At 36.0% G+C, this 25,504-nt stretch overlaps 1 pseudogene; it reads right to left on the bottom strand.

Annotated features, from left to right (window-relative positions):
* Nucleotides 1–6,300: 6,300 nt before the first annotated feature.
* Nucleotides 6,301–6,876, bottom strand: LOC132687693 (WASH complex subunit 3 pseudogene; annotated as a pseudogene).
* Nucleotides 6,877–25,504: the final 18,628 nt, after the last annotated feature.

Here is a 25,504-nt window from a genome sequence, read left to right as displayed (position 1 = left end):
TCAGCCTTCTAAATGATCTCCCCATCTTGGTTTTTATTGCTTGATTTTTTATTCTATTATCATACTGCCATTCAGAATGTTTGTCCTAAAATTCAATTCTTATTGAGTAGCTTCCATACTTAAATTCCTTCTATCCTAAAATTCAAAATAAAAATTCTTTAACATTATATTATAATATTTTCATGAATACATATGTGTTTATCTCAGCTATGTCAGCTCTCATGCTTCCATGCTTACCGTATGTTTCCACCACATTTGACTAGCTTAAGTTCTTGAAAACACCATGAACTTGACTTTGTGCATACTCTCTCCCATTGTTTTTGGAGGACAAATTTTGGTACTGGTTTCTCAAGAATGATTTCTCTGATCAATAGCCACACTTATTCTGACTCCCAGGTATATATGAGTGTCCTGTCCTGGCTCTTCCTCAAGCTACTTAAAGATCAGGAAGTATAGTAAGTGCAAAAATCTATTTTTTTTTGTAAATAGATATATAGCACATGTAGCTGAGGCATATGAGTGAGGGGAAGAGACATATAACAAGGTCAAAGACAGTAGAAATAAAAAAAATATGGGTGAAAGATGTTTGAAGCATTTTTTAAAGTGCCATGGGAATCTTTGGAAGGTTTATGCATGGCATATTCATGCACCCCAAAATTAGGCCTGTGTCTAACATATAGTATAATTCAACATATTTGAATTAAATTATTCAACCAATTTATTCATGAATTGAATACATGTTATACACAAATACTCTATCTGACGCTGAAAAATACATAAAAATGCATAAAGTACTTAGTCCTTAAGGTCCCTGTATTCTTCCAGTGAACTTACAACATGAATACAAATATATTTTATGTAAGTTCAAATGTGAAGGTGAAATACATTAAAAAGGCTATGGCTTTTTTTTTTTTTTTTAGGTTCTTATTTTAATTCCAGTTAGTTAAGTAGAGTGTTCTATTAGTTTCAGGTATACAATTTAGTGATTCAACACTTCTATACAACACCTAATGCTCATCACAAGTGCTCTCCTTAATTCCCATCACTTATTTCACTCATCCCCTACTCACCTCCCCTGTGGTAACCACCAGTTTGTTCTCTATAGTTAAAAGTCTGTTCTTTGGTTTGCCTCTCTCCCTCTCTCTGCTTTCCCCCTTTGTTCATTTGTTTTGTTTCTTAAATTCCATAGGAGTAGAATCTTATGGTATTTGTCTTTCTCTGACTTATTTCACTTAGCATTATATTCTCTAGCTCCATTCATGTTGCAAATGGCAAGATTTTATTCTTTTTTATGGCTGAATAATACTCCTCTGTGTATATGTGTGTGTATCTGTGTGTGTGTGTGTGTGTGTGTGTGTGTGTGTGTGTGTGTGTTTGTGTCACACCATATCCATTCATCAGGCAATATTGGGCTCTTCCCATAATTTGGGTATTGTAAATAATGCCACTATAAACATAAGGATGCATATATCCTTTTGATTTAGTGTTTCTGTATTCTTTGCATAAATACCCTGTAGTATGGTTAATGGATCATAGAGTAATTCCATTTTTAACCTTCTGAGGAACTTCCATACTGTTTTCCACAGTGCCTGCACTAGTCTGCATTCCCACCAACAGTAGAGGATGGTTTCTTTTTCTCTGCATCTCCAAAAAAGCCATGGCTTAAAACAAACAAACGACAACAACAAAAAGACACTCATTCTAATGAGAGAGACCTTCAAAGTGGTGAAACAGATTATCTTTCTAAAACATTTTATAGGAAAAAAAATCTGTAAAGATTTTTTGAAAACGGTATAATGATCTTCTGAAAAAAATTCACCTAGGTTCACCAATTGTTAATATTTTGGCATATTCTTTTTCTTCTTTTATTATTATTTTGCTGATCTGTTGAGAGTAAACTGCAGTCATTGCACCCCTTCAACCTAAATACTTGAGCAAGTAGCTACTAAAAACAGGACAGATTCCTACAGGAACACACCACAAGCATTCAATATAGAAAGTTTAGCATTACTATCATACTATTATCTAATATATAGTCCATTTCAACCTTCACAAATTATTCCAGCTCTGTCTTTAATAGGATTTTTTTCTATCCAGGAATCAGCCAAGAACCAGGCATTTCATTTAGTTTTCACATTTTTATAGTCTCTTTTAATTTGGAACAGTTGTCAGCTTTTTTTTTTTTCTGTCTCTAATAGATCATCATTTTTTAAGACTACCATTTTTTAAGAATACAGGCTAGTGGGGCGCCTGGGTGGCTCAGTCGGTTAAGCATCCGACTTCAGCTCAGGTCATGATCTCGTGGTCCGTGAGTTCGAGCCCCGCGTCAGGCTCTGTGCTGACCGCTCAGAGCTTGGAGCCTGTTTCAGATTCTGTGTCTCCCTCTCTCTGACCCTCCCCCGTTTGTGCTCTGTCTCTGTCTCAAAAATAAATAAACGTTAAAAAAATAAAAAAAATTAAAAAAAGAATACAGGCTAGTGTATGTGCATTACCAGGTGTGTGTGTATGTGAGTAGGATTGTTTGATCATACTCAAGTTATACATTTTTGGAAAAATTATCACATTCTGACAGGTGATATTTTATACAAGTTTTGAGAAGTAGAAAACAATTACACAGAGAAATGTCACAGAAGACAGAACTAGGAATTGAATTTAAGATTCTTAATCCTAACACAAGGCTTTTACCATTCACTATAGATACTATGGATGACTGATTGACAGCCTGAGACTTATATTTTTGATCAACGTGGAATTATTAAAAATTAGGTGTGTCCAATAGAAGGCTTGAATGATTTTTTTTCAAAAGACAGACTGTGGAGCACTTGGTGGCTCAGTCAGTTGAATGCCTGACTCTTGATTTTGGCTCAGGTCATGATTCCAGATCTTATCTGCTTAAGATTCTCTCTCTGTCTCTGCCCCCTCCCCCACTTGAGTGCTTCCTCTCTCTCTAATAAAAAAAAAATTTAAAAATTAAAAACAAACAAACAAAAGATAGAGTGTGGTATAATATAACTAAAACTGGTTGCCTAAAGAAAACATTCAACGCTAGTCTGTAGTTAGCGGAAGATATAAGCAATCTCTAATTAGAAATTGTTTTATTTTTTTATTTAAATTTAATATTTTTTAATGTTCATTTGAGAGAGAGAGAGAGAGAGAGAGATTGTGCATGGGTGGGGGAGGGGCAGAGAGTGAGGAAGACACAGAAATGAAGCAGGCTTCAGGCTCCCAGCTGTCAGCACAGAACCCAATGTGGGGCTTAAACTCATGAACCATGAGATCATGACCTGAGCCAAAGCGAGATATTTAACCAACTGAGCCACCCAGGCGACTCCAAATTCAGTTTAGATCTTTAAGGTGTTTATCCTTTTTGATAGGAAAAGATGAAGAACTTTTGCTTTAGGGTCAAAAAGGTATACCCAGTATTAAAGCAGGCCTCAATAAACTATTAACATCTGCAGATGTTAATAAATTCATGATAGTAATGATAGTGATAGTAAATTCAGAAGATGTTAAAATTAGGTGAACATGGTATGGGATATTGTAGAATCACAGAGACATAAAACAATCACATTCTTACAGACCATCCCCTTATTTGGTAGATATAGTAAACCCAGAGAGACTTACCCAAATTTACAAAGCTGGAAAGTAGTGTAGACGAATCTCTTTCCTAGGATTCTCGATCCATTGTCCAACTGACTGATTCCTAGAATACGCTTACAGAAATGACAGAAATTCTACTTCATGGATAAACAGCCTCTTGCCATGACTGCCTCCTTCACAGATTAGGCCTTTTATAGTTGGGACCTCATCTCTCAATGGGGATATGCCAGAAAAAAATTCACAACTGCTTAATAAGACCCACTTTTAGCCTCATTTATTTTGACCTTCAAGCATTTACTTACTGAAGTGCATGAAGTTTCTATTCAGATTAATGCCAAGTTTCAATTGCCATAGACCACAAGAAAAATCATTTTTTTCATGTGATTCCCCAAAAATGAATTCAACAACACGTTTATCAGCCATGTTTTTAATCCATTAGCAATATTGACTTTGCCATGAAATGAGAGTAATTCAATTTTAGATTATATTATAAAGCTGAAATTATTATAGCTTTGCTTGCTAGTTTTACAGTAGTTACAGCTATGTCAGGGTTTTCATGCTGAAGCTTTATATTTCAAAGTTTTACAATCAGACATTAAAGAAAAAAAAAAAGTCAAATGGCTTTTGAGACCGCATTGGCGCCTGTGAGAAATCCATGTCAGGCTTTTTATTCAAAGAGATCCACTTCGATGGGCAAGTCCCTCTGCTTAACAACTTTCATTATTAGATTGGCTATGGGTGCTACTGACACATTTTCCTAATGATACAGAGTGGGGCCCACTTTGGGGTTGTTCCTCCTCAGTATCAGGCATGGAGCTCTAGGTGGCACTATAAGTAGAAGACAGAAGATACAATACAAGCCACCCAGACTTTTAATACCTGACTATGGGCAGATTACTTAATATTGTTGAGACTCGGGGCACCTGGGTGGCTCAGTCGGTTGAGCGTCCGACTTCGACTTCAGCTTGGGTCATGATCTCGGGGTCTGTGAGTTAGAGCCCCGCATCCGGCTCTGTGTTGACAGCTCAGAGCCTGGAGCCTACTTCGGATTCTGTATCTCCCTCTCTATCTGCCCCTCCCCCACTCATGCTCTGTCTCTCTCTCTCTGTCAAAAATAAACATTAAAAGAAATTAATATTGTTGAGACTCAAGTTATTTAAAATGAAGAATGAGGAAAAATCTATCCTATCTTTCTGAAAGCAAGTGACTGGACCTTTTGTAATCCTTTCCAACACTCATATCTATGAGTTTAAAATCAGGAGGCACCTGGGGCACCTGGGTGGCTCACTCGATTAAGCATCTAATTTCAGCTCAGCTCAGGATCTCATGGTTCGTGAGTTTGAGCCCACATCGGGCTCTGTGCTGACAGCTCAGAGCCTGGAGCCTGCTTCGGTTTCTGTGTCTCCCTCTCTCTCTCTGCTCCTCCCCTGTTCATGCGATCTCTCTCTCTCTCAAAAATAAATAATAAAACATTTAAAAAATAATAAATTGAATAAATATAAATAAGTAAGTATGTAAATAAATAATAAAATGAGGCACCTACTATAAGAAATCCTTAGTAATAGAAAAGAGATTTTTATCTCCATCTCAAATTTGAGACATTAAAAAAACATCATTCCCAAAATAACCAATATAAGGCAAGTACTGGCCTTAAAACATATTTATTTAAATTATATCCCCCAATAAATTGCAAATGAACATTGTAGCTATTGATCACTTGGCATGAATATTCTGAAGACAGATCTATATTAAACATTCTTTATGGGCCATGTACAGGAAATGGACATAAATTACTATTCTTTGATGGAAAGCTCCCTGAAGTCAGAAAGAATAGTGAACTAAGAAGAGAATGGACAACAGTGTTGAGTAAATTGAAACTTCCTCCATAACTCTGCTCAGGATCACTGGTGTCATTTATATTTAGTTTCACGCCACATGGAACGCTTGGGTGGCTCAGTCAGTTAAGCTTCCAACTCAGGTCGGATTTTGGCGCAGGTCATGTTCTCACAGTTCAGTTCGTGAGACTGACTCCTACATCAGGCTCCATGCTGCACAGAGCCTGCTTAGGATTCTCTCTCTCCCTCTCTCTGTCCCTCTACCATTTGCTCCTTCTCTCTCTCTCTCTCAAAATAAAAAAAGTAAAAAAATAAAAATTTTAGTTTGACTCCACACAAATTTAAGCCTCTTATAGGCATAGCAATGTTCTGACATCATGCTTTGTTTCAATAAATAAGATGGCTTTCATGCTTCCTGGAAATGTATGACTTTATGTTGAGGAAGCTATGTAAATTCTTAATGACAGTAATAGTTTCTGTACCTTCTGCATTTACTTAGTGGCCAGCATGAAGCTACATAATTTATATATATCCTCTCGGTTAATAATCATAACGATCCATGGAGGAGTTATCGTCCTTTCACTGGTAATGAAATGGAGACTTAGGAGAAATAACCTCATCAAGGTCATTTGTGAGTGACAAATTCATTATTAGGATCTGGCTTGCTTAAAGACTGCAGGTTTTTTGTTTGTTTGTTTTTTCTCCAGGTTATAAATGCTTTGTGCTTCTAACACAGAAGAAACTTGGTGATGGATATATAGCCATTTGATGTTTCTCTGAGTAAGAGTTCCAGTTCAGGCTCTCTTTCTTATAGAATGTAAATGAATACCTACACATACATATGTAATTGTTACCAAAATTAAGCTTAATCACTAAAGGAAGATTTATCTGAACTTTCTCTTGTATTTCTTTCACCTTTGCCACAAGGCCCTGGAGCCTCTGACCTCTCAAAGAAGATGTAGGTCCTTCCAATATCATTTTTAAAATCATATTGCCATCACTGGAACATCCATTTGAGCCACTTTGAGATACATGGCACATCTTGGGTCCTTGGCTATAATTATTTTCTGATGTTACTTCACTTTCCTATGGTCCAGAGTCTTATCAACTGTTTTGCTGTGATTGCTCTGAAGTGGTTTCAGAATACAATTGATTTACTTGTGACATCAGTGTCACTTATAGGAGATACTTCAAGTGTGACATCTAGGCCTTGGATAGATGACAACTTTGCATCTAAAATACTGAGAGTTGTTTCAATTTGTTATATATGACGAGAAAGATCTGCCAGTTTCTCCTTACAAACTGTAGAAATGTGGTTGAGGAACTGTACTGTGCGCACCACAAATTGGTTTAGAAATGCCACCGTTATTTTCTGGTGAACAGCTGGTACTTCTGTTGGTTCTATGCCTGACCTCGTAAGAGGAAGCCCACCTTCATCCATCTCGTTAACAGGTGGGAGACCCAGAGCTCACCCATAAACCCCTCACCAGTGGGGTTGCCCAAGCCTGCACTCTTAAATTATATGTTACATAATATACAATAGAATACTACTTGGCAATGATAAAGAATGAAATCTGGCCATTAGTAGCAACATGGATGGAACCGGAGGGTATTATGCTAAGTGTAATAAGTCAGGCAGAGAAAGACAGATACCATATGTTTTCACTCATATGTGGATCCTGAGAAACTTAACAGAAGACCAGGGTGGGGAGGGGCAGGGGGAAAAAAGTTACAGAGATGGAGGGAGGCAAACCATAAGAGATTCTTAAATACTGAGAACAAACTAAGGGTTGATGGGGGCTGGGGGAGAGGGGAAAGTGGGTGATGGACATTGAGGAGGGTACCTGTTGGGATGAGCACTGGGTGTTGTATGGAAACAAATTTGACAATAAATTATATTTAATAATAAAAAAGATAAAAAAATAAACTCTCATAATTTCCTAGGAGGACAGAAAAACAAATTAATCTCTCAGTGAAGACAAGGAAAACATTTTGTAAGTGAAATCTCTAGCACTCAACATTCCCTAAGTGAGACCAAGTGGTACAATCCAATCAATCTCTAAGCCCTGCAGTTTCTATTTCCAAACATTCATCATCTACTCCCTTCTTTCTATTCCCAGAAACCCTACATTTGTCCAGACCATTCTCTTGCTCCATACGAATCACTGAACAGTCTCAGAGAAACTTTTCATGCCCCACCCACCCTCCTGTAGGCAACCCAGGTTTAAAGACCTGGATATATGCACTCAGTTGTTTAGTAACAAAAAACTAACTGGAAATCTCCACAACATCATTGTTAGTTGATTGATTCCTAATCTATTTTAATTGAGAATGCTAAATAAAAGATGCACCTGCTCCAAATAGGAGAATCCTTGGGAAAATACTCAGTTAAATTTTTAGCATCATCAACATGAAAAGATGTTCAACATCGCTCCTTATCAGGGAAATACAAATCAAAACCACACTCAGATATCACCTCACGCCAGTCAGAGTGGCCAAAATGAAGAAATCAGGAGACTATAGATGCTGGAGAGGATGTGGAGAAACGGGAACCCTCTTGCACTGTTGGTGGGAATGCAAACTGGTGCAGCCACTCTGGAAAACAGTGTGGAGGTTCCTCAGAAAATTAAAAATAGACCTACCCTATGACCCAGCAGTAGCACTGCTAGGAATTTACCCAAGGGATACAGGAGTACTGATGCATAGGGGCACTTGTACCCCAATGTTTATAGCAGCACTCTCAACAATAGCCAAATTATGGAAAGAGCCTAAATGTCCATCAACTAATGAATGGATAAAGAAATTGTGGTTTATATACACAATGGAGTACTACATGGCAATGAGAAAGAACGAAATATGGCCCTTTGTAGCAACATGGATGGAACTGGAGAGTGTGATGCTAAGTGAAATAAGCCATACAGAGAAAGACAGATACCATATAGTTTCACTCTTATGTGGATCCTGAGAAACGTAACAGAAACCCATGGGGGAGGGGAAGGAAAAAAAAAAAAGAGGCTAGAGTGTGAGAGAGCCAAAGCATAGGAGACTGTTAAAAACTGAGAACAAACTGAGGGTTGATGGGGGGTGGGAGAGAGGGCAGGGTGGGTGATGGGTATTGAGGAGGGCACCTTTTGGGATGAGCACTGGGTGTTGTATGGAAACCAATTTGACAGTAAATTTCATATATTAAATAAAAAAAATAAAAAAATTAAAAAAAAATTTTTAGCATCATCAGCAGTTACTCTCCATTCTATCCATGGCATCCGTCATTTTGTCTTTCCTTAAATTCCTCAAACAGGTCATGCTTCTTTTGCCTTAGGACCAAGAAACACACTTTCTGTTTTCATTGTTCTTAAATACTTGGCTCCCATGTGGAGCTAATTCCTAGTCCTCTTGCAGACTTCCACATAAATACTATTTTCTTTAGTACGCCTTTCTGTCATGACGGTCTTAGCAAGGTTTTCCTGTTAGATAATCCCAGAGCATTTTATACTTGGCAACAATCACCATATAATCATAATTGCAATTCATTTTTTCATTCACTCACAAAATATTTTTGAACACTAATTATGTGCGAGGAACTATTCTAAATGTTTTCTCTAATCTACAGGGGGAAAAGACAACAAATAAAATTATATATGTATATTCATATGCACACATATGTACATATATGTTTAAATATATATAAAATAAGTCTAATGGGAAGAAAAATAAAAGAACAGCAGGTTTTGTATCAGCGATGCTGAACTGCATATATGGCATGGACATAGTTTACAGAATAAGTGGCAAGGGGTAATAAAGGTAAGCCTCATTTAAAGGCTAAGAATTTAGATTGAAGAAGGTGAAGATAGCAGATGTACATATCAATGGAGAGAGCAGTCCAGGTGACGGAAAAATTTTGAGAACTTGTTATTAGAGGTGAACATAACTACTATGTTTGAAGGACAAGTAAGAAAGCCTGTTAGGACTGGAATGGAGTGAACCATGCACAATAGACACCACTGTAGTAATGGAGGACATGATCAAGTAGAGCCTTAAGGTAATTCCATTTTTATTGAGTATAAAGAGGGACAGTTAGCAAAGTTTGAAAAGAATATCTATGTGAGGTGCCTGGGTGGCTCAGTCACTTAAGCGTCGAACTCTGATACTGGCTCAGGTCACAATCCCAGTGTCGTAGGATCAAGCTCTGCATCGGGCTCAGCACTGAGCATGGAACCTACTTAAGATTCCTTCTCCCTCTTCCCCTGCCACATGTGTGCTTTCTCTCTCTTTTTCTCTCTCTCTCAAAAAAAGAAAAGAAAAGAATATAATTTTATATTTAAATAAATCCTTTCTGCAGCTGTTGGAAGACTATACAATTTCACGGATAGGAACAGGGTGATATGTTATGAAGCTATTGTAGTAATCCAGATGAGAGATTCTTATGGCTAGAACCACAGTGGCTATAGTGAAGATGGAGGGAAATGAATAGATATGTGGCCATATTGAAAGCACAATCAACTAGATTTTTTTTGACAGATCAGACACAAAATGTAAAAAAAGCAGAATACTTAAGGATGAACCCAGGTTTCAAATGACATGAGCAACTGGTGAAGTTCCTAACAAAATTACGGAAAACTGTGGGTGCAAGGCAGAAATCTGTTCACGAGATCATTGAGAAGCATATTGCTAAATAACATTGACATTGGGGGAATTTTTTGGTTTTCAAAAAAAACACAAAAATGCAGTATATACAGATAAAACATAGATGTAATTGCCCTTCTCAGGTAATGGTACTAAACTGTCCCCTAACCACAACACAGTTATTTTATGGTTCAACCATTTTATACTAACAATGTAAAAGGTACAATGAAAAGTGGTAGCAATTGAAAATGTTTGATCAATAAGTGAACTGCTAAGACATACAAGGAGGTGAATGGTATATTCCATTACGTGAATGAGCCATTATAGAGAGTGATGTAGGCATAATCCATGGGGATACATTTTTAATGGTAGAATTTGTGATGTTAGAATAGATACAATGCAGGTATATATCTTCTCCATCTATAATTAAGATCATCAATAAACTTCTGAAACAAAAGTAGTGTGGAGTAACAGGCCTACTACATTCCAGGCACAGTGCAAATTTGTTTTGTTGTTGTTGTTGTGTTTTGTTTTTGTTTATGCTTTGTTTTTGTTAGATAACCTCTTTATCTCTTTTTAGCCTTCTATGTGGTAAATACTATTATTATTTTTTTTTTTTTTCAGTTTCCAGACCTGGGAGATTTGGGATGGGGAAATTAAATAAGTTGCCAGCTCATATAACTATAAGTTGGTAGAGCGTGAACTAGTATGTAAATTTGACCTGTGCTCTTCACCACCATGAAATAATACCTTTGATGGGGAACCTCAAAACATAACAGGAGCTTTTTAACTGAAGATTTTGGTAATCTCTCTAGTTGTAATCATATCTCATTCTCTTCTGTTGAGAAAAGGCTCTCTTAGCTGATGTATCTTTTCTCCCTTTCAGAACACCTAAATTATGGCCAATTACAATCCCACTTCCTGAATCCTTTCTGGCTTTCAGCATTTTCCCGCTCTGACCTCTTCTAACACTTATGGTGAGAAGTAAGCCATTTAACTCTAAATTATTGATTGTTCTATACTGCATATTACTAGTTTTAAATTTTTTTTTCAACGTTTTTTATTTATTTTTGGGACAGAGCGAGACAGAGCATGAACGGGGGAGGGGCAGAGAGAGAGGGAGACACAGAATCGGAAACAGGCTCCAGGCTCCGAGCCATCAGCCCAGAGCCTGACGCGGGGCTCGAACTCACGGACCGCGAGATCGTGACCTGGCTGAAGTCGGACGCTTAACCGACTGCGCCACCCAGGCGCCCCTGCATATTACTAGTTTTAGATTATTTATTTCACACAATGGCACAACACAGAGCTTAATAAAGTGACTATTTATTGCATAACTCTGAAGTAAGCTAAAATTAAGAGAAATAATGATTTAAAATGTTAAATTATTATAGAATTTTCTCAATGCAAGATTCTCTCTACCTACTACTTAGTTGAAAGGTAAGCCATCTCATAATTTAAATAAAAAAGGATTATACTAGAGTGCATGGGTGGCTCAGTGGGTTCAGCATCTGACTCTTGAGTTTGGCTCAGGTCATGATCTCAGAGTTGTGGGACTGAGCCCTGCATCATGCTCCACGTTGATTGTGGAGCCTGCTTAAGATTCTTTTTTCTTTTTTTAAGTTTATTTATTCATTTTGAGAGAGATAGAGGGAAAGAGAGAGAGAGAGAGAGAGAGAGAGAGAGAGAGCACGCGCACATGGGCACACATGCATGGGGAAGGGCCAGAGAGAAAGGAGAGAGAACAAATCCCAAGCAGGCTCTGGACTGGCAGTGCAGACAGAGCCTGATGCTGGGTTTGAACTCAAAAACTGTGAGGTCATGACATGAGCCAAAATCAAGAGTCGGACACTTAAATGACTGAGTCACCCAGGTGCCCTAAGATTCTCTCTCTCCCTCTACACCTCTCCTCCACTTGTTTACTCTCTTTCTCTATATAAAATAACAAAAGAAGGCAGGAAGGCAGGCAGGCAGGCAGTCAGGTGGGAAGGAAGGAAGGAAGGAAGGAAGGAAGGAAGGAAGGAAGGAAGGGAGGGAAGAACAAATTATACTAGTGGAGGGCCTGGGCTTAATATTCCGTGGTAGAAAGCAGTAACATACAACTTTTATGAGAATTACTTCATGGATCTTGTTCTAATTTGAATTTTCATTATACCAAACGCAGAAATTATGGGACACCAGAAACCTCAACAGATTTTAATATTCATTTGAATTCAGATTTTCAGATGAAATTATTTCCTATAATCTTTCCAAATTTAACAGACAGAATAAACAGTGTCTTCCAGGAAGAAATCCTGGAATGATTAATTGGAAATTATGCTGAGTATTAACCCTGAATGTATTACTGTCAGACTCAGGTATAAAGACTTGTGCCCAACTATGAGGATAGAAAAATAAAACTCTTTTTTTTGTTGTTGTTTTAATATACTCCAGGGCTTCATTCTCTATCTCCTACTCACATCCTCTCCCATGGATAAATGATAATCTCTAAATATGTAGCATCATTTAGGGCTGAACTTCACATGCAAGTGAATTTTCTATTTCATTGTTTTCTCAAGTGACAAAATTCTTACATTTTTATAATTTTTATGGAATGCATCATATATTTGGGTATAAAATTAAAAGAAAATTATTAAGTAGACTCAGTTTCAAATCAAGGGAAATGCTACAACTTTATATACAGATTGTAGTTGGTCAATATGAATGAATAATTATTCAGTTATAGAGTTCATGGTGAGTAAGTGTGGTAGCTTCTTTAAGCCATGCAACCCTTTCATGATACTCCTTGATTTGATATTCGGAGTGAAAATAATAATAATAAAAATAATGCAAGAGTTTTAATGGACAGGCCCTCATTATCTAAAAGACACTGAAGCTTTTCAGTTATCCAGTTACTTAGCTCACAGTGTAAAATTCAAAGATCATGGAATACAGATCATGGAATATAATTTGATGTTAGGGTGGGAGAAGGTCTAAAGAAACTATGTGTCTAGGGTTGGATGTGCATGGACTTGGGCTGAGAGATGGGCCTATAGAACCAAAGGGCTCCTGGAAGTCACTATGGAAATAAAGGGCTGGGAAACCTGATAAAAGATGTAGGAAAGACATCATATTCAAACATTCTTAGTTTTCAGCTTTAAGAGAGTTGGCCTGTGCTTAGGACCCTGTGTGTTCAAGTTTAGCCTCTGCACTGTGTTTACCATTATGTCAGGGCTCCAGAAATAGTTAGTGGTCTTGCCCAAACCACAAAATAGCAGCTCCAATTACTGCTGCAGCTTACAGATGCCTGCACCATATGCTACCATTCTGAAGTTCTTCCAGATATAAGCAGGGATGCCATTTTTCAAGGAAGAAAGGGGCTAAATTATTAGGTAAATTGATCAGAATTAATATTAGTCTGATTAAGTCTGAACTTAATCTACTTTCGACATTCTCATTTTGGTTCTTTTCAAAATCCAATTAACTTATACAGCTGATTAGCATTTGCTAGTTCTGATTTTACAGCCTGCAAATTTCTCTCACCATTGCCTTCTTTTTCATTTTCATGACTTTAATCCAAATATTACAAAGAGATTTGACAAAGTGTTTGAACATTAGCCAGTTTAGAGGCTGAAAATTGCATGTACAGCAATCATTAGTTACGTTTTCAGAAGCCAAAGTGACATCCTTAAAACAGACAAGCAGGAGGAGCCATAGCTGTAAAAAGAGGTGCCAAACCTATAGAAATAGCATATTTACTACATCTAAACGCTTCCTTCTCTATTTTCTGATAATAAGGAAACAACCAACAAAATAGTATAATCATGCTTCTCCCTGGAGAGACTCAAGAAAGTAGACCTTTCCATGTGTTTGGAAACTGACCTTAATTTTTCAATGTCCTTAAAAGACTAAGTCATCTTTTTATTTCACACCCCAAAATCAGTGTCAAGCTCACAGTTTCTATAAGAACAAATGAAAGAATAAATGACAATTCCATGTACTTTCTATGAATCTAATATGTGAGTATGAAATTCTTTTTAAAAATTACCTAAAATGATTTCCAGTTTACATTTAAAACCATAGCCTAAAATTTGTTTTACTGTAGGATGACAGATGGAAGACCCTGAACAAACTTCCAAGCTGAAACTACTAGACAAGCAAGGAAATTGTAAAGCTCCCAAATTTAGTGAAATTAGTAACTCTTAGAGGTAAGTGAAAGATAGTCACCTCTTAGCCTATGAGTTTCTTTGGAGGCCTTGAGTTTACGCTTTTGAAATCCATGAGGCATGAGGAAGAAGAAGTACATTCAGAATCTGTCAAAGTGGAAACACTAAGGAAGACTGGGAAGGAAAAAACAAACCAACAAAAAAGCCTAAGGACCCAAAGAAGACATTCCTCTTCCAAGAAAGCATGCTTCTCTTGACCCCTGCACTCAGTGGAAGGGAAAAATAATTTCCATTGGGAATTCTTACTCACAATGAGGAGTAGGAAAAAAAAAAGTTTCTTTTTTTTTTTTTTTTTTTCAGTCCAAATCCTTGCTATGTTGTTGCCTGAGAAAATTTGGTTATTTCAGGATTTTCCCTTAACACAAAGTATAAATTTATACAAGAAGAAAAGTAGAAGAGAAAGAAAGAATAGAAGAAAAATAGAAGTTTGTACATACTGTCCGGTGCTATGAGGCCTGTAGTGGACTTGTTACTCAATTGGTTTGTTTTCAATAAAAGTATCAGCTTTTGTAAGCTGTAAGTATCAGCTCACATAACCCCCCAACATCGAATGACTGACTGAGTCAAATCGATTGGATCATTGTTGGACATCTGACTCTAGGTGAGTCAAAACTATTTTTTTCTCCTGGTAATTTGTAATCAGAATACAAAGATTCTAGGCAATCTCTATAGACACTTCAACCAGAAGATCATATAGAATTGAAATCAGAGATAGTTGATAGAAGCACAGAAGAAATGTAGAGAAATGCATATGGAGAAAATGCATATGTGAAGACAAAGAAGAGGAACTATAGGTGAATTTTCACTTCCTACTTGTCATTTTCAGCTTTACTGAGGTATAATTCACTTTCTATATTTAGTCCCTCAAGAGAAACTCATATTGTTCAAGCAAATTCCCCTTTAGTAGTTAACACAAGTTTGACTGGGTTTCTGACCCTTGACTCTAAATGATCTCAATTTAGTAATAGGACTTTCATGTTAAGTAAGGTAAAACTTCTTACTTTATAGATGGGGAGACTTAGATCTAACAGAGTAAAGGACATCTTTGAGGGTAACACGATGACTTATCTATAAATGAGTTCTAGGACCACTACACCCAAACTACTTCATTTATACTCTCTGAAACTGCTTCTTTTTGCTTTGGTTATTTAACAAATTGAGACAAGTTTTTTTTCCATTCTTACCCTACCATTGGTAAAGATATAATGAGTTCACTTTCTAATCAATATTGAATAAACTAACTAGTCATTTATGCAATCAGCAGAGGCTGCCTGAGGAATGCATTTTCCATAGTAGATATGTCAAAAAAGCACGAAGCAGAATATTGAAAATGTTAGAAAATACTATTCATAATACAGGGCCTAAGAAAGAGTATGTTCCTGGTCAATGAACAATAACTCTGTTATAGCCAATCTATGGTTATGAGGATGTACCACACTGAATCCATTCATTTCAACAATCTTCACCATGGTTAGTGCAGTGTCTTACAACAACTGGCAAGAAAATACAAAGTTTGTCAGCTGTAGCCTGTTTGTTTTCCATGACAGGATGAGGACAAAGAATCATTGATCCCAGCAGACCAAGTGTCACAGAAAATGCAATGATTACTACTTCACATAAAGAAGTACCTACCTCAGCTTACTTAATTGGAGAAAATTAAATAATTCATCAGTTTAATGACTTTAAATGAATTACCTGTTACACAATGTATTTTTTTTCTGAACTAACCAAGTATTACTGCAGTGGTCAAATTATTATTTTTTATCATGAGATGGACACAAATAAAATCTCGTGAATTATTATCTACCTTCCTGTCATGAGAGTTTGTTTGCTTTAGTAGATTTTTGGAATTCAGATCTGAGAGAGAACAAACAACCCAGGTATCTATAAGGCTTCAAAAGCAAATGAAATTAAATATCAAGAAAAGATTCTTACCATGATTACCATTATTATTAACAATAAGAATCACTGTCAGGAAGATTCAGATGATGCATTTATTTATTCACTCAGAAAACGTTAAGACTTAAGTTTCCTTCTACTAAAAATGGCAGAAAGATCTTTATATATTTGTTGTGGTTTTTTTTTTTTCAGTTCAATACACATTAATTGAGCCCAAATTCCATACCAGATAATGTTTGAGAGACTTGGAAAATATCAGTAAACAAAAGAGACAAAGATTCTTGCTCTCGTGGAGTTTAAACTAAGTAGTTTATATCATCCATTTGCTTAACACCTGCCCTGGCTTCCCATCACACCTAGAATAAAGTCCAAACTCCTTACCATGGCTTATAAAGTCTGAAGTGATCTGACCCTCATCTATAGTTTGTTTACTCAACTGCCCTTGATGTTCCTGAGATGAGCTGAGCCTTCCTCATTTCCTCTGTACTTTCTTGTGCCAGAACACTCCTTGCTCATATGTCTGAAGGGCTAACTCTTCCTGGTTTTACAGGTCTCAGGATAAGCGTCAGTGCATTAAAGACAACTTTTCTTATCACACCATTAAAAAGACAAAAAAAAAAAAAAAAAAAGAAATAAAAAAAGAAAAAACACATCCACCCACTCCAAGTCTATCATGCCATGATTTTTTGCCTTAATGCAGCCAAAATTATCTTATTTGTTTGTTTATCCTATCTCTTCTCTCTTCACACATTGTAAATTTTGTAAGAGTTGTTTCATTCTTAGTCTTATTTCCAGTCCCTAAATTGTGTTTGGAATTTATTAAGCTGTCATAAAATACACTGTAGAAGACATAAATAGGTAAATTCATGAATTCATATTTATTTATGCTTTTCTTAGTGTAAAAATATCTAACCAATTTTGTAAAAGAATTTAATTACTCATTACAACAGTAATGCATTGCTGAAAGTAATGCAAGATGGGGAATATACTTAATTTCTCTAATTGACAGACTGATAAAGAGGTGAAAAGTAAGAAAAAAGGCTCATTTCAGAGTGGCCTGAGGTCATCTAATCTTTTCCTTTTTTTAGATTATAAACAGCATGATTATTAGAATTATGCCTATACATATAATAGACTTTCTTTGAGATATATTTAAATCAGGATTATAAATCACATAGGGAAATGATTTATGTAAATTGAGAATTCATTAGTATGTATTGAATTATTTTCCCTACAATTCAAGCAAATGGAAGAAGTCAAATGGATCAAGATGGTTTAAAAAGAAAGAAAGGAAAAGCAACTTGCTAATAATCTCATTACTATGTTGATAAATGACCAGAAATGGGTAACTCCTAGGCTGCAGAAATCTTGTTACCTTCATTATAATTCAAACAGTACAGGAGACCAGTTTTTCCTTGTTTGCAATAAATAGTTGACTTTATGGCTCAGCTTATAGGCATCTTGCTAATGACACTGGGTAAAATACATTTGATTATCATAAAAACAATTTCCATTAACTATTATAAAAGTCTTACTATCATTTAATTATTCTAGTTATTGGAAATGTCAAGTAACTTGATGGAAATGAGAGGAAAGTGGGATAATAAAGAGTGAAAGTAGCTTTAATCCTGATTCTCCCACTAAGTGGCTTTCCGAGATCTTCTAGTTTATCTAAACTCAGAGGCTAGGTTTTCTCACATACGAAATGGAATAAATAATTCCAATGGGACATGACTGTAATAAAATTCAAGATAATGCATAGAGTATGCCTGATATCCTATAAGCACTGAATAAATATTATTTTTAATCCTTTTCCAAATATATTCACCTTTTGGGGGCAGAGTAAATTTTTAAACTTTCTCTTTCACATACATTCCAATATCCCTACTTGCTATGAAAGGTTTGCCATAAAATACATTTTTAACCAATTAATTATGCTAGCCAAAGAGGATCCAGGTTCTCTTCATTGTACATAGGATTAGTTCGTGTTCTTTACCATAATATTTGAGCCTTTTGTGTTGTGACCCTACCATTTATTTTCAGGTTCCCATCATTATCAGGCTTCAAGGTTTATGGTTTCCCTTTTTCAAATCTGACCTTCCTGGCACATCTCCTATTTTCTTTCAGCCACTCATTTCATTGTTCACCTTTTACACATTACTTTCCAATAATGAATCAGAAATAAAAATTCTAAAATTAGTGTTCAAATCCCTTTGGCCTAGAGACCTTGAGGCCAATCAAAGCCACTCTTTGGCTTGTAATATCTCTGTGGTGTAAAGAAGAAATTTGAAGAAATTTTTCTCTCTGTTACTATTATTTTCCTCACTGACATAGTTACAGATTTATTCTGAAAGGTAGATTTCTTCTCAATTTCTTTTCTCTGGTCAATATATTAAAAAAAATTTTTAATGATATCATAGAAAATAATTGAAATTGGATTTAACACGTCTGCATTTGGAAATAATATCTGCAATTGATTGTTTTGACTTGGGCATGTTAGAATTTTTTATATCAATTTCATAATTTATAAACTAAAACTAGTATAACAAAGTGGAGTGCTTAATAAGTAGATTAAAATCATCTATGAAGTATCTTTTCCAATTGAGCAATATATCATTCTTCCACTTTTGCTTATTGAAAATTAATTATTCTAGCTATGTTATCATTCTTTTGTGTTTCAGTCTTTATTACAAATATGCCTATATTAGATCATCTCTTTTCTTCTCTTATAAACTTGAAGTTGGCATGATAGTTTCTCTTTGAGTTACTTTTTTTTTTTTTTTTTTTCATTGACCAAGTCTTTCCAAGGCGTCAGGAAAAGTTTTCAGGTGGGCTAGAGACTGGCTGGAAGAGTTCTCTTCCATCAGCATAGGTACTGCATAATTGCATTAGATTCTCAGTGTATTCTGCCAAAGTTAGCATATGTTATCCTAATGACGTTGTTGCAAATAATATGACGTAGAGCGGTGGAATGCATCGCAGGATAGCTTCCGTTAGCTCAAGAAATTCCTAACTGAATGGCTGGTGTGTATGTGTCAAAGAACCTTGTAGATCTAAGATAAAAACTATTTAAAAAGACTTCATAAAATATGTTTTTAGTACTTCCATTTAAGTAAATATTTATAAGCATCAGGATCTTCTGTTTCTTTAAGCATTACCAATGAGTTCAAAATCACGGTCACTACCTGAGTACCTCTTCTGCCTCTCACCTTTCAAAGTCCTGCAAAGTAGTTTTGCTAAAGCCAGAATTAAGTCCTGGGCAATTCTCTTCTCTAATTTCTTCCTTTATTCATGAATAAATGAATTTATTTATTCTTTAGGTTAAGCCGGAAATGAAATAAAGCAGTGCTTTTCAATTTTTAGATCATGAGCCATACAAAGCACACACTCAGAAAAAATTTTCCCTCTTTAACAAAGAAAAAAATTATACACACATATTGAAATTAAAATTTAACAAAACTACATGTAATTGTATATGTTATAATCTCTAATCTATTTATAAATTTAATTTTTTTAATGATAATTGTAATCAACTAAGTTGGTTTTATAACAGAGTAATGAGTGGCATCAAGTACTCTGAAAAATACCAAATAAACCAGATCAAAATAGTGAGGTCCTGGTTTTGCTGGTCAGTTACAATCTGCGGGTGTTACAAAGTGACCATTTACTATAGATTTGACTATGTTTGCCACCTCATCATGACAAAAAGGTAGGGGGAAAAAGAGAGGTACTAGATGGATATGGATGAGGAAGTGCAAAGTTGAGATTCTCTGGCTCAGCAAACATTCACCTTAAGATTGACAGTGGGGTGGGGTGGGTTCAGGAAGATTTCTGGGTTTCCAAGTTTTAGGCAAACTGTTAAGAACGTCAGGCTATATTGTTAAAAAAGGAAAAAAAAGAATGGAATTAATTCTCCGTAAGCTATTTATTACCTACTCTCTAATACTAGCACTCAGGTAACAGCAATTGCTGATTGCTAGGTGCTCTTGTAAATATTTAGATGTATTTAATTCATTTAATGCTCATAAGTATCTTATGAGATAGGTACAGTTATTATTCCTATTTTGCAGATCATGAAAAAGAAACCCAAAGTAGTTAAGTGATTTGTCTAAGTTACAGAGCTAATAAGTGTCGGGAATTTTAGTCATTATGGAACACAACCTAAAGTTTCTTGTAGGCAAAACTGCATTAATAATTAATAAAAAGAATAATGCATTGTTCGTTGTCAGTGGATCATACCTTTCTGAGATGTTTCTTTTACATGGAACATGATGTGTTTATAAGGAAAAGTTGCACCAATTGCTTGTGGTAGTTAATTCTGCAAGCACTCTACAGAAGGCTTAAGTTAGGAATACTAATGATTAATCCAAAGAAAGATTTCAAGGCAATATCACTAGGGAAAAATATTAAGGCAATGATTTTGAAGGGAAAGTGAGGAGCATACAAAACTTTTCCTTAATAAGGAATAACCATTGGAGAAAAGATATCCTGAAATTATCAGTAAGAAATGGCCATTCAGTAGTAGAAAAAACAAAACTGAAAAAAAGAGGTGTCTCCACACTAAAGTCTTACAAATAAAACAATATTGTATATTTATACAAAATGTAAAATTATTTTTACAGGTTTCTCACTAACTGCTTATGTTTCCCCCCCACACACACCCCGGATTCTCTAGTCTTCCAAATATACATCAGTTTTGCTTTCAGGATGATGGGCAAAAGTTCAGAATCTCTCAGGCTCTTTGTTGTTCAGAGTCTTAAGAGAGTTCTTTCTCCACTCTGACAATAGACTGACCACTTGCAGGTGATAATTTAGCTTCTGAAAATAGCAGAGACCAAAGCTTTTATCTCACTCTCCAGATTGTCTCTGGTATAGGAACTGTAGCCATTAGAACTCTGTCAGCCATAAATGCATAATGGACAATAACAACATACCCAAGGGAACTTTAAGTCAGAAAAAGAAAAAGATGAACACTCTGATCATGTGCTCCCAGAAAATTTAAGACTTCTGGAGGAGAGAGAGGACAATAAGAATAAAATGGTTATAATGACGGTGGTGATGGTGGCAGTAACAGTAATAATAAGTCATTATGATTAGTAATATTCATACTAATAATCATTGGTATAATCATTAATCACAATATTAACAATAAGATGTCTTCAACTGAAGACAACTGAAAAAAAACTGGGACGAAGTATTATTTTGTATTATTTTAAATATCTTCTGACATATTCAATAGACTCATGATAAATTACTGAGCTAATACCCTGGAGAGACCAAGATTTCAGCAGTTTTCCAGCACATGGGGCTACCTCTTCTTGAGATTAACAAAATAGAAAATGAAGCATAGAGGCTTTGTGTTTTTGATAGCTAACTGGACAAAAATGATGATAGGACCTGACAAGTGTGAGAATCTGGAGAGATCATTCCTTGGGTTTAGACCCCAAAGGGTTGTTCAAAAATTGAAAGGAATTGGAAGAAGGGAAGCTACTAAATGACTTTCTGACCAATTTCATGTCATTTTCATAACCAAGAAAAACTTGGTTTTCAAGACTTGAAATAAGACTAAAATCTTTCATTATATAAGTCCTCTGGCACTTGGTAAAGGAAAGGAAGATAAGGTCATCTAAGACTCAAAATATTTATTCAAATTATTTTCTCATATAAATGGCTAAAACACAAAGATAATCAGATATATGAAGAGAAAATTAAATATGAGTGAGAAATAAATGAGAAGAAAACATGCTTCCTGGTATCAGAAATATTTTAATTGTCAAATGTATTTCAAAAACAAAGTATATTTACTACAAATGTGCATGAAGATACTAGTCAAGCTTAAAAATTCAGCAGGAAACCAAATATTATTTTTGAAAAATCACTTAAATTATTTGAAAAATATACAAAAAATGATAAAAGAATAAAATGACCTGAATTAATAACTCAATGGGTTAGTTTAACAGTAGATTTTACCAGCTGAAGACTGACGAACGAAAGTCTCAGGCAAAATCCTAAGTAATTAAAGCACTATAAATACATTCTCTTTAAGATAGATAAATAGATAATAATGGATACATAGCACAGAATTGGAGAATGTGACATATAAACTTAGAGAAGGAAAATAAAGAAAATTATAGGATTAAAAAAGAAGAGTTGAAATGCTGTCCTTCTTTGCAAATGATACATTCAATTAAGTAGAAAATCCAACAGAATCTACAGATAAACTACAATGATTCAGCACAGTTTTGGTCACAAAATCAATATACACAATTAAGTGCTATTCTGTAAAGGCTATAATCAAAGAAAAAGGAAAATAGAAAAGATATATGTTCACTCAGAGCTTCTAACATATAAAGCAAAACCTCTTAAAATGTAATGTTGACTTGATTAAAATAGGATTATGGTAGCATTTTAATACATTTTGCATTTAAAATCAGCTCCAAAAAGTAATTTTGTTTCAAGGATTAATATAATACAATTAATTTTAAAAACTTAGGCTAATAAAAATACAAACAGCTTCTAATACTTCAGAGAATAAGTGTGTTTTCTCATGTCTACAAAACACCAATAAAAACTAAATACAATTTAAATAAAAAGAATGGTGAGTTACAGACTATTATCTGTTTATAATTCAACAAAAGTTAATTTTGAAGACTTACAAAAATATTTCTTTGGAAACAAACATTTGCAATAATATAAGTGAAATATAAAATAAATTAAAACTAAAATGGCAAATTAGGGGTGCCTGGGTGGCTCAGTCAATTAAGTGTCTGACTTCAGCTCAGTCATGATCTCATGGTTCATGCCTGGGATTCTCTCTCTGTCCTTCTCTCTGCCCCTAACCTACTTGCATGCAGATTCTCTCTCTCTCAAAATAAATAAACTTTAAAACAGCAAATTAACTAGAAAGTAGACTAAACACATTAACATGAAATGTATGCAAAAGTACAACAGCTAAACTCTAAATACATTTATAAACTTAAATGCCTTTATCACAGAAGGAAACACTAAAGCCATTGGAACTTGGAACATACCTAATGCGAGTAAAAAGAAAATAACATAATGAAATAAAAGATACAGGAAGAATAATTAAAATACAAGATGAAATTAATGAAAAAGGTTGTTTCAGTAGAAAAGATACATGTATTCAAAGTGGCTTTTCTGAAAAAACAAAGAAAACAGTAGCATCAATTAGTCCTTTATGAGTATGACTGAAGAAAAAGAGGGTAGAAAAGAGCAGACATGAAGGTAGAGCATTCCAAGATGAAATTGTTGGAAGACCTTGGACTTACCACCTACCACAGACACACCAAACATATAGCTACATATGGAACAATTCCTTATGAAAAAGAACTGAAAACTAGCTGAATTGTTCCTCCACAACAAAGGATGAAAAGACACGATGGGCAGGGGAGCCAGGGACACTGTCTGGAGAAAAAGCCCACCCCTGGCATGGTGACCCTAAATAGGGAAGGATCTCACAAGTCCATATATTCTCCCAGAGAAGAGAAGGGTTTGTGCCCCATATAAGCCCCAACCCTTGGGGCCTATACCAGAAAAATGAGCCTCTAATGTCTTAGAAAACCAGTAGGGCTGACCAAGAGACCCGAAGGGCTGTGGGGACCTGAGATACTCCTTTCAAAGGACTTACAAGTGGTTTCACCTGGCCCAGGACCCAGTGCAAAAGCAGCTGTTTGAAAAGCAGCTAGACTATGTATGAAAAAGATTCATTTCTTAATCTTAAAGCATCTTCTGAAGGGATAGGGAACAGTTGAGACTTTCTCTGGAGATGGAGGCACCCAGGTGCATCACTTTTGCACTCTCCCTCTATCCTACTTGGGTACACTGGCGCACATGGACATGTCACTCCGCTCCTCCCTTGCTAAAGCTGGCAGAGGCAAGCATTCATCTCATTTTCCTGTTGCCTTGCTGAATCTGGTTGCTGGCACCATTGTACCACACCCACACTGCCTTGCTGGGGCAAGAGAGTATGAGAGGTCACAACATTCCCCTGCTGCCTCGTTGGAGCTAATGGGTGCGCACTGCAGAGTAGGCACTTTCTTGCTGCCTCACTGAGGCTTGAGGGCACATGTGGCCAAAGTATTCTCCTGCTCCCTTGCTAGAGCTGGTGGCATGCCTGCTTCCTGCCCTCTGCAGCTTCATCACTAAACCCAGCACACACACAAAGTATTTTCTTGTAAAGCCAGTGGGAAGAGCCTGCCACCTTTGCTCTCCAGCTACACTGCTAATGCTGGCAGGCACGTGCAATGATGCCTGTTGATCATCTGGCCCAGGCAGCCTTCAGGTTTGAGTACCTAGGGTCCACAGGACTGTGACAATGAGAAAGACAGCTAGTTCCTGGTACGTAACTACCCACAAGGCACCATGCAGACTGTAGACTGAAACACACTCCAGTCTTCCTATGAAAAAGGCCTATTTATGTGTCCTGCAGCTTCACCAGAAGGACAGGCTTCAGATTTGCCACACATCTAGAGACTATGGAGTAATTCCTGAGCAAAACCAGAGAACACTATTCTTGTGTTTTCCCCTGGCCTCACTACAGCTCAACAGCAGCCCCCCAGAAAGGAGCTTATACATCCTTCTGGAGCCCCCTGAAACAGTCACCCAGAGGACATCTTCAGATCTCCTCATCTGGAGGACAGCAGGGTTTATTATTACAGCCCCACAGGACTGTACAGAGTTGCAGACTTTCAGAGCTGCTGCCTTGAGGGCCTGGCTTCCAATTCTCTTGAAACTGGGTGCTGAGTGAAATCTCTCTCGGAACACTGACAGAACTTTGTCCATCCTCAACAACAGGAACCTATCAAGAATAAATTGGGCTGCCAGGACAACCACAAAGATTGAGAAACAACCAAGAGGTAGGGCAAAGTTGAAAAATAAGTTTCATCACCTACACAAAACCATTCCTTCAAGACTGAGAGGGCTTTTTAGCCTAATAACTAAAAATAATTAATTAATTAATTAATTAATTACAAACAAAAACAACACAGAAAGAGTCAAGCAAAATGAGGAAACAGGGAAACATGTTCCAAACCAATGAACAAGATACAAGCACAGAAAAATATTTCAATAAAACAGAGATAAGTAATCTACCTGATAAATAATTCAAAGTAACTATTGTTAAGATTCTCACCAAACTAGGGAGAAGACTGGATGAACACAGTGATAACCTAAAGAGAAGGGAATATATAGGAAAATAACCAACAGAAATCACAGAAATAAAGAATAAGGTAACTAAACTGAAAAATAAGGAAAGATGAGTTCAAAAGAAGACTAGATGAAGCAGAGAGACAGGTCAATGATCTAAAAGAGCAGTGGATGGAG

Source organism: Panthera onca, chromosome A3 (genome assembly GCF_046562875.1).
Source record: "Panthera onca isolate mPanOnc1 chromosome A3, mPanOnc1 haplotype 2, whole genome shotgun sequence".
NCBI lineage: Eukaryota > Metazoa > Chordata > Mammalia > Carnivora > Felidae > Panthera > Panthera onca.
Note: the sequence above shows the minus strand (reverse complement) of the source record. Positions and strands in the feature narration are given on the sequence as shown.